This window comes from Arachis ipaensis, chromosome B06, assembly GCF_000816755.2.
Source record: "Arachis ipaensis cultivar K30076 chromosome B06, Araip1.1, whole genome shotgun sequence".
Lineage (NCBI taxonomy): Eukaryota > Viridiplantae > Streptophyta > Magnoliopsida > Fabales > Fabaceae > Arachis > Arachis ipaensis.
In genome coordinates this window covers 49,977,795-49,991,586 of record NC_029790.2, presented here as the reverse complement: position 1 = coordinate 49,991,586, position 13,792 = coordinate 49,977,795, and the positions used below count along the sequence as shown (strand labels likewise).

General features: G+C 34.6%; 2 pseudogenes; both read right to left on the bottom strand.

Annotated features, from left to right (window-relative positions):
* On the bottom strand, positions 257-2,358 carry LOC107648745 (annotated as a pseudogene).
* LOC110263325 lies at positions 2,471-11,558 on the bottom strand (annotated as a pseudogene).

Sequence of the window (13,792 nt, the reverse complement as noted above, 5' to 3'; positions counted from 1 at the left end):
ATCCCGCTTCAAGACAAGATTACTAATTATCCAATCCTGGGTTAATAAGACTTGTCTATGTCTAATTTTTTTTTTTGCTTAATTCTTTTACATAGAAAATGAGATTGAATATTTTGACTGCAATTTTAAATCATTATACCATAGAAATAACATATATAACCATATATCCATATATAATATATATAAGATAAATATAATATATATTATATATATATAATAGGCTGGTAATCTACTATCTAATCTAATATAGTATTTGTAAATTATCTAAATAGAATCTCGAATTTCTATTTCTATAGAAGCTGTCTGATTTCACTCATATAACTATCAGATTTTGTTCTTCAATTAGACTTGAAGTGAGAATAATAATGAATTTTTTATATTCTGCCCCTTTCCTATTTTCCTATAAAGTTGTCCTACAAGGAAAGGGCCATAGCAATAGCATCGAGAAATTTTTGTATCAACGAATCACACGTAGAGACATTGATAATATACATAAAGTTAATGGTATTTTATAACTAATCGATTGAGCAACTGTTTGTAGACCACCCAAAAAGGAATATTTGTTATTTGATCCATATCCTGACATAAGAAGTCCAATCGGAGCAATACTCGAAATAGAAATCCATAAAAAAACACCGATATTGAGATCGGATAAAACAAAATTATATCCAAAAGGAATTACCGAATAGCTTATTATAATGGATATAACTGATATGGATGGTCCGATACTGAATAAACGAGTATCTCCCCTAGATGGAATAAGACTCTCTTTGAAAAGTAGTTTTGTTCCATCTGCTAGAGCTTGAAGAACTCCCAAAGGACCCGCGTATTCAGGTCCAATCCGCTGTTGTATACCTGCGGATATTTCTCTTTCTAACCATACAATTGCTAGTACACTTATGGTGATTCCCAATACAAGAGTAAAGATAGGGGCAAATACCCATAGAATTCCATAGACCTCCTTTAAAGATTCCAATCTGAAAAAAGAATTGATATCTTGTACTTCTGTTGTATCAATAATCATTTCAACGATCAACTTCTCCCATAATGATATCTATACTACCTAGTATTGTCATAATATCGGCCAATTTCATTCTTTTAACTAATTGAGGAAGAATTTGCAAATTGATAAAACCGGGTGGACGAATTTTCCATCTCCAAGGAAAACCATTCTGATCTCCTATTAGAAAAATCCCCAATTCTCCTTTGGGGGCTTCAACTCTTACATAAAGTTCTTGTTTCGGCAATTCAAAAGTCGGAGACGGTTTTTTACTAATGAATCGATATTCAAAATCATTCCATTCTGGTTCCCTTTCCCTATCAAAGTAACGGATTTCTAAATTCTCATATGGGCCGCCGGGAATTCCTTCCAAAGCCTGTTGAATAATTTTTATGGATTCCACCATTTCACCAATTCGAACTAAATAACGAGCTAATGAATCTCCTTCTTTTTGCCATTGAACGTCCCAATCAAATTCCCCATAACACTCATAATTTTCAACTTTACGCAGATCCCATTGTATTCCGGAAGCCCGAAGCATCGGTCCTGATAAACCCCAATTAATTACTTCCTTTCCACTAACAATGCCTATTCCCTCAACCCGTTCTAAAAAAATGGGATTTCGCGTAATAAGTTTTTGATATTCAACAACCCCTGTTAAAAAATAATCGCAGAAATCCAAACATTTATCTATCCAACCAGGAGGTAGATCGGCCGCGACTCCCCCGATACGGAAAAAATTATGCATCATTCTCATACCTGTCGCAGCTTCGAATAGATCATATATTAATTCTCTTTCTCAAAAAATATAGAAGAAAGGGGTTTGTGCACCAATATCCGCCATAAAAGGTCCCAGCCATAATAGGTGAGAAGCTATACGACTCAATTCCAACATAATTACTCGAATATAGCTGGCTCTTTGGGGTACTTGAATATTTCCCAACTGTTCTGGTCCGTTTACGGTTATTGCTTCTGTGAACATCGTAGCTAAATAATCCCAACGTGTTACATAAGGCAGATATTGTATAATTGTTCGATTTTCCGCAATTTTTTCCATCCCTCTGTGTAAATAACCCAATAATGGTTCACAATCAATAACATCCTCACCATCTAGAGTAACAATAAGTCGAAGAACACCATGCATTGATGGGTGGTGAGGTCCCATATTGACTACCATGAGATCTTTTCTTTTAGCTGTCCCATTCATAGGTTTTTCCTCGATTTATTCTTCCATGAATTTCGAAAGAAAAAAAATTAATCAAGATTCAAGACCTAAAAAATCGAATAATTCAAAATGACTCTTCAAATTCAATTAACGAATTATTGACTCCCGAATATCCAATTGATTTATTAATTTGTTATAAATTATCTAAATAGAATCTCGAATTTCTATTTCTATAGAAGCTGTCTGATTTCACTCATATAACTATCAGATTTTGTTCTTCAATTAGATTTGAAGTGAGCATAATAATGAATTTTTTATATTTTTCCCCTTTCCTATTTTCCTATAAAGTTATCCTACAAGGAAAGGGCCATAGCAATAGCATCGAGAAATTTTTGTATCAACGAATCACACGTAGAGACATTGATAATATACATAAAGTTAATGGTATTTTATAACTAATCGATTGAGCAACTGTTTGTAGACCACCCAAAAAGGAATATTTGTTATTTGATCCATATCCTGACATAAGAAGTCCAATCGGATCAATACTTGAAATAGAAATCCATAAAGAAAAACCAATATTGAGATTGGATAAAAGAAAATTATATCAAAAAGGAATTACCGAATAGCATATTATAATGGATATAACTGATATGGATGGTCTGATACTGAATAAACGAGTATCTCCCCTAGATGGAATAAGACTCTCTTTTAAAATTAGTTTTGTATTCCCAATACAAGAGTAAAGATAGGGGAAATACCCATAGACTTCCATAGACCTCCTTTAAAGATTCTAATATGAAAAGAGAATTGATATCTTGTATTTCTGTTGTATTAATAATGATTTCAACGATTAACTTCTCCATAATGATATCTATACTAGCTAGTATTGTCATAATATCGGCCAATTTCATTCTTTTAACTAATTGAGGAAGAATTTGCAAAATGATAAAACTGGGTGGACGAATTTTCCATCTCCAAGGAAAACCATTCTGATCTCCTACTAGAAAAATCCCCAATTCTCCTTTGGGGGATTCAACTCTTACATAAAGTTCTTGCTTCGACAATTCAAAAGTCGGAGACGATTTTTTACTAATGAATCAATATTTAAAATCATTCCATTCTGGTTCCCTTTTCCTATCAAAGTAACGAATTCCTAAATTCTCATATGGTCTGCCAAGAATTCCTTCCAAAGCATGTTGAATAATTTTTATGGATTCTACCATTTCACGAATTTGAACTAAATAACGAGCTAATGAATCTCGTTCTTTTTGCCACTAAATGTATGATAAACCACTATCTTATGGTATATTTTGGATTGAATTGAGTAGATTTTGTCAACTATTCTCACACTTATTCATGTAAATTGCATGTTTTTAAGTTTTTACATGACGCATACGCGTGACTGACGCGTACGCGTGACCTTGCTCATAGTTAAACGACGCGTATGCGTGACGAGCGTCACGTGATGTAATAAAGGGAAAATGCTGGGGGCGATTTCATAGCTCATTTCTGGCCCAGTTTCAAACCCAGTATGCAGATTAGAGGCTGGGAGTGAAGGAGGATGGATCATTCATCATTCATTCACACACATTAGTTTTAGATAGATGTAGGAGAGAAGGAGGATGGTATTTCATCATTCATTCATCATTTTTGCCATCGAACATCCCAATCAAATTTTCCATAACACTCATAATTTTCAATTTTATGCAAATCCCATTGTATTCCGTAAGCCCGAAGCATCGGTGCTGATAAACTCTGATGGAAATATTATCGCCGGTCTAGATTTTATCAACAAAGATAATGTCATAGTATAGTCCTAAACCGACAAATAACCCCTCAATCAAATTTTGATATGGTTGTCACTAGTTCAACCCCAATGAAAGTTAACCAAGAATATTAGTCTCGGGTCGTCCTCAAGAGCATGGGCAAGCATATCCAACAATATTGGTTAGAATTTTAGGGTTGAAAGGTATATGAGCAGGAATTTAAACTAAGAAAGTTTAGCATGCACGAAACTTAAAGTGCAAGAAACTGAATCAAAGTAATTAAAGCAAGGTATAAGTGAGTGGTAATCTAGCAAGACAACATATAAATCTACTTCTACTCTAGAACTAAGTAAACAATTAAAGCTAACTATGACAAGAATCAAGTAATTGGGATTTTTGGGTTTAAAATATGAATTATAAAAAAGACTGTTGGCTAAGGCATAGGAATTGGGATCACCATCCTTGTCTAATAACCATATATTAACAATTATGAGGAACCAAGCCCATCAAGTCTACTTCTACAAGTGAAGTATGTCAAATAGGCTTGATCAATTTCAACTCATAAGTCCCAATCTAACTACTAATTAGCTTAGTAGTAGATTGGTGTTAATGGGTATCAATTTGACCAACAAGAGTTCTCAAATCACCAATTCAATTAGACCCAATAACTCAAGGTCACCCAATTCCCTTAGCCTAGGCCAAGAGTATAGAAAACTACTCCATAATCAATGAAAACATTTCATCAAACACATGGTAGGCACTAACTAAAGACATATCTAATTTGCAAAATTAACTATAAATTAGAATTACCCACTAACAATTATCAATAGAAAACAACTCAAGTAACACTATAAATCATAGAAAACATCAATGCGCTAATAGAAATTCAAATCCACAAAGTTCATAAAATGAGAAGAAAAAGGGAAAATAACAAAGAAACACAATTCCAACACAAGATCTAAAAAAATTATAACTAGAGAACTAAGATTAAGTAAATAAAACTAGAATTAACAAGACCCAATTCAGAAATTCAACAAAGGATGATCAAAACAAACTAAAACCTAGAGAGAAGTACGAGTTTCTCTCTCTAAAAAATACGAACAAAACTAGCTAAAATTATGTGTATGTTGTGTATGATTGATTCCCCCCTTCTCCCATCAATTCTTGGGTCTTTTCCATTCAGAATCAAGTTGGATTTAGGCCTGGAGTCTTTCAGAAAATGACAGCCACGTTTTCCATTAATGAGTCACGTGTTGGGCGTCACGCATACGCGTGGGTCACGCGTGTGCGTCAGATGAACTCCTCAAGCCACGCGTACGCGTCAAGCACCCGTGCGCGTCAGTCAATCTTGCACTAAGCCATGCGTACGCATCAGTCACGTGTGTGCATCGGTACCAACTTCTCCAAAGCTCTATTCTTCTTGTTCCTTCCTCTTTTGCATGCTTCCTTTCCATCTTCTAAACCATTCCTGACCTATAGATCCTGAATCCACTTAACAAACACATCATGGTATTGAATGGTAATAGAAGAGGATTAACATTGATCATTTTTAAGGTTAAATAAGCATGTTTTAAGTATGAAGCATAATTAGAAAGGAAACACAAAAACATGCAATTTATATGAATAAGTATGAAAAATATTGATAAAACCCACCAAATTCTACACAAGATAAACCCTAAAATTGGGGTTTATCAAACCTCCCCACACTTAAACAAAGCATGTCCTCATGCTAAAAATTAAAAGACCAAAGAACATAGGAGAATGAGACTTATGAAATGCAACTTTCCTACTTAGATGCAACTAATGCAAATGCTTTTATCTACTTGGTTAAAAGTGAATCAACTTCCAAGAACATATATGAAAAAGTAGGGCTAAGGTAATATGGTGATTCATGAACTCTACCAATTCAAATATCAAAAATGAAGTATAAACAAACTTGCAAGAAGAAAGCTCGTGAAAGTAGGGAACAAGGAACTAAGTATTGAACCCTCACCGGAAGTGTATCTACTCTAGTCGCTCAAGTGTATAGGGTTGATTCACTCAATTATCTTCTAATCATGCTTTCCAAGATTTGTTTTTCATGTAACAATCAACAGTTATTCAATGCATGTATATATTTATCAAGAGGACTTATATTTAGGTTGTAATGGGGTTAGGATAAAGGTAAGGATGCATATATGGCCAAGTGGGCTTGAAATTTGAATCCTTGATTAACCTAAGCTCTTCACCTAACACAAATAACAACCTATACAATTCAAATATAAACCTAACTACCCATTCTTCACCTTTTCACACACTCATGCATTCTCTCTTTGATCACATCCTATATGTATTAATTATTATTAATTTACTTTGGGGCATTTTGTCCCCTGTTTATTGTTTTCTTTTTCTACTTTTTTCTTTTCTTTTTCTTTTGTTTTTCTCTTTTTCTTTTGATGAATTATATACAAAGGTACCAATGCATATGGTATAAACATTCAATGCATGAGTATGTATCCGGTTCTTAATATTTTCAATAAAAAATACAAAGACACATTTTTACCTCAACCAATGTTCCCAAGCTTCCCTATACTAAAATGATACACAATCTCACTAGCCTAAGCTAATCAAAGATCCAAATTAAAGGACATTTATTGTTTTTCACTTAGGGGTAGCAATGTGCTAAATTAAAGAATAAAAGGGGATTTAACATAAGCTCAAAATTGGCTAACAATGGTAGATAAAGGTGAGGCTATTTGGGTAAGTGGCTATTGAAATGATGGTCTCAATCATATAAATGTATTCATACACAGAATAATGGACATAAAGAATCAAACAAATCAAAGATTACAATTATAGAAAAAGGGAGTATACACACAAGAATGGAAAATACTGGTTATATGAGGTAACTACACAATTAAGCTCAAAACTCACATGCTTGTGTGTTCTTAGTTCAAAAACCTATTCCAAAATTAATTCCTTCAATAAAGTTAAGCATAAAAAATTTTTCAAATTGGTAGGGTGCGCTAAAACAGTTTCTTGAAAAAGAAATCATCACTCTAACCAAGTAGTTCTAACACAAAGATAAGTGGAATATGTACAAGCTTTAAAGCTATCATGCAATGCGACTAGCTTCAAAAAGCAAATTATGCAAACTAACAAAGATAACTAAGATATGGGTGTTGGAGAGAGGGGTTGTTACCTATGAAAGTCGGTAAATGACCTCCCCACACTTAGAAATTTACACGGTCCTCCGTGCTATCAGTGATGAGCAAAGTGGGTCCAGGAGTGTCACTCGCAATGGCTATAGGACGGTGAAACAAGGACGTCTCCATGTTCACCTTTTGATTACTTCTATGCCATTATCCGAAGTGGACACCGGAGTGTCGATTTCCTCTGTAGATGGGTTGGTGAATGTTGCGGGAACTTTCTTTTCTGCCTCATCATTGTGGCTAGAATTCTTCAACCACTTAGCAAGTGGCTTGGCCTTTGAGGAAGTTGGCGCCTTAGTGGCCGCTCTTTGAGTTGGCCTTTTTGTAGGTGTGTCTTTAGGGGCCTTTTCTTTTCCTTTCTTGGTGGCCATCCTGAAAGGGAAAAGAAAAGAGAAAACATTAAACTCAGAGAGATAAACACCAGAATTAAGAAAATGCAAGTGAGGATTAATGCCACTAAAGAGTGAAGCGTCTTAAAAACATGGTAGCTACTACATGCAAGTAAGACGTCAAGATAATCATGGAGGCACCTTACTATTACTAGATGCAAGAGTGAAAGAGGCATGCAAGTATAAAGCATGAGAAGGATAAACTCAAGCATCGATAACAACAATGATAAACACATGCAAGAATGGTGGGAGTCATAGGGAAACTGTTGGCTCAACTAACTCCAAGACAATGAAGTCTAGAAATTGAAGAATGTGGGGGTTAGAGAGCATTGAACCACTCATTCTTGCATGATGCTACAAGCATGGCAAACCACAATTAATGAGCATTTGATGATAAAAAAACATGGAAACGAAGCTCAATGCACATAGAGCGTAGGTGTTATGAAAAAGAGGCACTAAGTTGAAAGAAAAAGGTCAAAAAATGAACCAAAGTGTTGTTGGCTCTTTTTCATAAACCCTTGGTGTGCATATTCTAACCAGCAAGCAAGTTTGAGAATTCCAAGTATGTAGTAAACCTAAAATAGAATGCCAATCATCAAAGCAACACCACATAGCACAAACAAGTCAAGAGATATGAAATAATTCACTAATTCAAAAAGTAAATGAACTCAACACCCATACAAGAATATGAAAGGAAGAAAAATAAACAAGAGTGAGCTATTAATAATAAAATTAAGATGCAGCTAAGAACATAGAGAGTATTCAAATACAATGACAAAGAAGAGTTTAAAAAGCACAAGAAAGTAAGAAATAAAACCTTGAGAAGAGGAAGAAAGGGAGGTTGAGTGTAAGTGAGAATAGGAGAAGAAGAAGGAGAAGAGGAGAGGAAAGAGAAGATGTGGGACCACCGGAGATGGTGGTCATCGGTGGCTGAGGTCGCTGGTGGTTGTGGGCAGAGAAGAGGTGGTAAGGCGAAAGAAGAAGAAAGGAAGAAAGAGTAGAAGAAAGAAATTGAATTGGGAAGAAACAGGGCAGCGCGCCCTATAAGTTCTGTCAGACGTGCGTCACGAGCGCTTCATCCACGCCTACGCGTAGCTAGCAGAAAAGAGAGGGGACGCGTACGCGTCATCAATGCGTAAGTGTGGGGCCAAATCGTGCTCTTCCTACAAAATCAGCACAATTCCAGCACAACTCTCTAGTTTTTGTACCAGCAGCTCCAACATTAGAATACGACGCATGCGTGTCGTCCAAGCACACGCGTGGGTATGCGAAAAAAACAGGGGATGCATACGCGTCAGCTATGCGTACGCGTGGGGTTAATTGCGCGCCTAGCACCCCAGCCGCACGGTTCCATCACAATTCTCTGGTTTTTGTACCAGGGAGTTGCAGCAATGAATTTGACGCGTGCGCGTCGTCCCTTTTTTAAAGCATGAGGGAAGACAATTATAGCGCAATCTTGGCATTCATACAGGCTAGATACTTCAAAAATACTTAGAATTAGCCAACTTAACCAAGTCAAGATTAATGAAATCCTCATGAAGCAATGGTAATTCAAACATACTTAAACAAACTCAAAAAAATCAAATAAAGAGAGTAAAACTACATGCAAGAAACTATGTACAAGGAGGATCATACCATGGTAGGGTGTCTCCTACCTAGAACTTTTCTTTAACGTCCTTAAGTTAGACGGTCATGAGCTTGCGATCACCTCTTTGGAACATCCTCAAGGATATCCATCTTGTCCTTCTTGTTGGCATTGGTAAGAGTGTCCTTTAAGGAAAGATGCTTCCACTTGTCAATCGAACCATGACCTGGTGCCTTGTTTCCTTGAGAATTTGGAAGTTGTGGATCCTCTCCCTTTTCCTTGCTAACTCCTCTTATACCCAAGTCTCTATTGACACTTATCTCACCATCACTTCCAAAGTTTTCTTCAACTACATTATGTTCAACAATGTCACAACCGAAAATTGAATGTACCTCTAGAGGTTGCCTCATTGTTTCCTCTAGTTTAAACTTCACCACTTTTCCTTTGGCTTCAAATGAGTAATTCCCAGAAAATGTGTCTAGTTTAAACTGGGATATCTTCAAGAATTGCCACCCAAGTAAGATAGAAGATGGCCTATCCGAATCAATGGGAGGGTCTCTAAGATATAAAAATCCACCGGAAAAATTAAGTCCTAAATTCTCACCAATACATTCTCAGCAATACCCACAACCGAAATGATACTCTTGTCTGCTAGCACAAATCTAGCCCCAGATCGCTTCAACGGTGCAAGGTTCAACTTTTTCTAAACCGAGAGTGGCATAATGCTCACACATGACCCCAGGTCACACATACAATCCTTAAGTTGAATCTCACCAACCATACAGGATACCAAGCAAGGACTGGGATGACAATATTTTTCAGGAAAATCATCCATCAAAGAAGAAATAGAATTACCTAATAGATTCATCACTAGTCCACCAATCTTTTCATTGTGAGTGCACACATCTTTAAGGAATTTTACATATTTTGAGACTTGACGTATGGCATTAAAGAGTGGAATAGTTACCTCCACATTCTTGAAGATTTGCACTTTGTTAGGATCAAGCTCCTCATGCTTCTTGGCCTTCTTGGCTACCGTAGGGAAATGTATAGGAATTTGTTCCTCTAAGTTATTCTTCCTCTTCGGTTCCTTGGCCTTCAATTTCTTTTCTTCTTCCTTTGCAACTTCCTCCTTTTCATCTTCATCTATCTCCATTGTTTCACTAACTTCTACATTAGGAACATCCTCTGCCAACTTAATAGGCTTGGGCTCAACTTCCTCAAGTGTTGTACCACTCCTCAAGGTAATTGCATTGATGCTACCCCCTTGGTTTGGAATAGGTTGGGATGGAAGGCTAGAAGAACTAGAGGCTTAGGTGGTGTTGGCATTATTGGTAGGAGGTAGGGCCAACCTTGAGAGCATCTTGGCTATAGAGGACATTTGAGCACTCATATTACCAACTTATGTGTTGAGATTCCTAGTGTTCTCTTCATTTTTCTCTATCATAGCCCTAAGCCTCTCTTGTTCTTGGTAGAATGCACGGTGAGAGTCATCACCTTGGTTTGTGAAAGAGGAAGAAGGTTGATTGGATTATTATCTTTGGTGAGGTGGTTGGTATCTATGGTTGTTGGTTTAGTTTTGTTGTGAGTGTTGGTATGGTTGATTATAGTGGTTTTGGTTGGCTTGGTAGGTATTATTGTGGTGTTGGGAAGAAGAGTTGCTTTGGTTCTATCCTTGATTGTGGTTGTTTCATTGAGCATTGTCCATCCACCCTTCATTAGAGCTATTACCATGGGAGTAATTGCTTTGATTTTGAGGTTGATAGGGTTGACGGTTGTTGTAGTTGTTGGCTACCCTAAGAGTGTAATCACCTTGGACTTGAGGGCATTGGTCGGTGTAGTGTGAGATACAAGAGCACATATAATCACAGAAATCGAAACATTTATCTATTCAACCATGAGGTACGTCAGCCGCGACTCCCTAGATACGAAAAAATTATGCATCATTCTCAAACCTGTCGTAGTTTTAAATAGATCATATATTAATTCTCTTTCTCTAAAAATATAGAAGTTGGGTTTGTGCACCAATATCCGCCATAAAAGGTCCCAGCCATAATAGGTGAGAAGCTATACGACTCAATTCCAACATAATTACTCGAATATAACTGGATCTTTGGGGTACTTGAATATTTTCCAACTGTTCTGGTCTGTTTACGGTTATTGCTTCTATGAACATTGTAGCTAAATATTCCCAACGTGTTACATAAGGCAGATATTGTATAATTTGTTCGATTATTTGCAATTTTTTTTCATCCCTCTGTGTAAATAATCCAATAATGGTTCACAATCAATAACATCCTCACCATCTAGAGTAACAATAAGTCGAAGAACACCATGCATTGATGGGTGTTGAGGTCTCATATTGACTACCATAAGATCTTTTCTTTTAGCTGTCCCATTCATAGGTTTTTCCTTGATTTATTCTTCCATGAATTTTGAAAGAAAAAAATTAATCAAGATTCAAGAACTAAAAAATCAAATAATTCAAAATGACTCTTAAAATTCAATTAATGAATTATTGACTCCCAAATATCAAATTGATTTATTAATTTGTAATAGAGTATTCTATTTTTATTTGAAAAATAAGATAGTAGCCATTGTCGTTTTTCCAAAATCTTTTGTAAACCTCTTTGAGATAAATAATATTTTCCCTGCAATTCCAAATGTGTGGTAAGTCTTCATATCTTATTGGTGAAATTTAATACTTGAAATTCAACCGGACCAGGATTTTTTTCTTTTTTTTTCTTGTGAAAATTATGGTAGAAATAAATTTTTCACCATAAGTTAAAAGCGTTCTTCTCCTCCTTTCATATTTTATAGATATCTTGTTTGATCTGTAATAGTAATGATACTAATTTAAAATTAGGTATTTTGTATATACAATAATCTAAATTTTCTTAACATTTTGTGATTCTGATGTCAAATCATACTATATTTCTATAAAAAGAGGTCGATTTAAAAAATAAAATACTAATTATATATATAATTATATAGATAAAAGTAGATATAAGATGATAAGACAATTTTTTCGATTCTTTTTGTATCTAAAGGATATATAATTGAATTAGAATCAAGGCCTCAGAATATAGAATAGAAGTTAACAATGTACACATCTATGCGTGTATCCATTTGTATCCGCATACTGGATATGTTACGCTAAATTGAAGAAAGAAATATAGATTATAGAGTAACGACCTCTCAATCGTGGGTACAGATGTATCCTTACTATACTGATACGGCTTCCATTATCAGTGTCAAACCAATAGCGATTCATACAAGCTAAATCCTCTAATAAAAAATTTGGCCAAAGAAAAAAATGGAAATTCATTAGATTTTTTTTCTATCAAGATCCTTATTTTCAGCCAAAATGTTACAGCAATTATTTACTTTATTATTCTTATTGTAAAATGTTGTTTTTCTATGTGCACTATTTCTATTCTTAGAATTGAAACAAATTAGAATTTTTAATTCTCTACAACGTCTAGAACAAAAAAAGAATTCAGGAACAAGCAAATCATAATGATTTTTTCTTTATTTTCTGTTATTTTTTTATCTCTTATTCTTGGAATGGATTTTGCAAAGTTCGTCTTATCAACATTAGTTTTTTCTGAATATATTTTCTTAATTTGACGCTTACACTTATGAAGCAATGAAAGTACTATGGTTTGATATATATATAATTGTTCATCCTTTTCTCTAGACAGACGAATTAGTTCTACAGTAAACATTGCCTTTTCGATCAATTTATTATTTTTCGTCAATCCTGTAAGACTTAAACTCTTTTGATTTTCCATAAGATCTAGATTGAGTTCTCCTCTTTAAATAGAGCTTATAGAAATCTCTTTTATATTTTTCAACCTAATCAGGAGACAATAAATTTTGATATTATTCATTATTCTGTGATTTAAGGAACCCTTCCAATTCAATTAAAAAATAAAAAACTTTGTTAATGAGATTTATTTCTAGCAACATTTTGTTATTGTATTTTTTTTCTTCTTTCCTGGCCAATCCTGATGTTGTAGACTTTGCTTCAATATCTTTTTCTTGGGTTGAAAGAGATGATTCCAAATCCACCCCACTAGTGTCTTCCGCTTTTACTTGATTTCGAGTCTCTAACTCGAATTCCAATTTCTTTTATGATCTAAAAACTATTTTTCCCTTCCAGTAATTTTTGTCTCACTAACATCTTGTTTTATATCTAAATTGAAGAAAAGGAATTCGATTGGTATGATCTACGGGTTATTCGTATATGCCTTAATAAATTCTTCATTTGGTATGGAATAATTTTATATTTCTTTATTTATTAGCATCCAACCTAAATGTTTTCTATGAAAATTTTCTTTCATATCTATAATGTAATCTTTTGCTATATATCACTTTATAGAGATATCACTCGTTAGATCAAATCATTTTTGTTTACATGTTTTGTAATTATAAGAAAGAAATTCTTTTTTATTTGCTTGGAATGATGATTCATATCAAGAGATATATGAGTCTTTATTATCTTTAATGTATTGATATGAAAAAAGATCATTTCATATTGTGTTTTTTTTTAATGAGCCTAATTGTTAGTTTTTGTAAGGAATTGATCTGGTTTTTTCATATGAATCACATTTTTTCAAATCTTTATTTGGAATGACATGATGTTTATGGATGATATTTCTATTTCTCCATTTTAGTGGCACTAATCTAA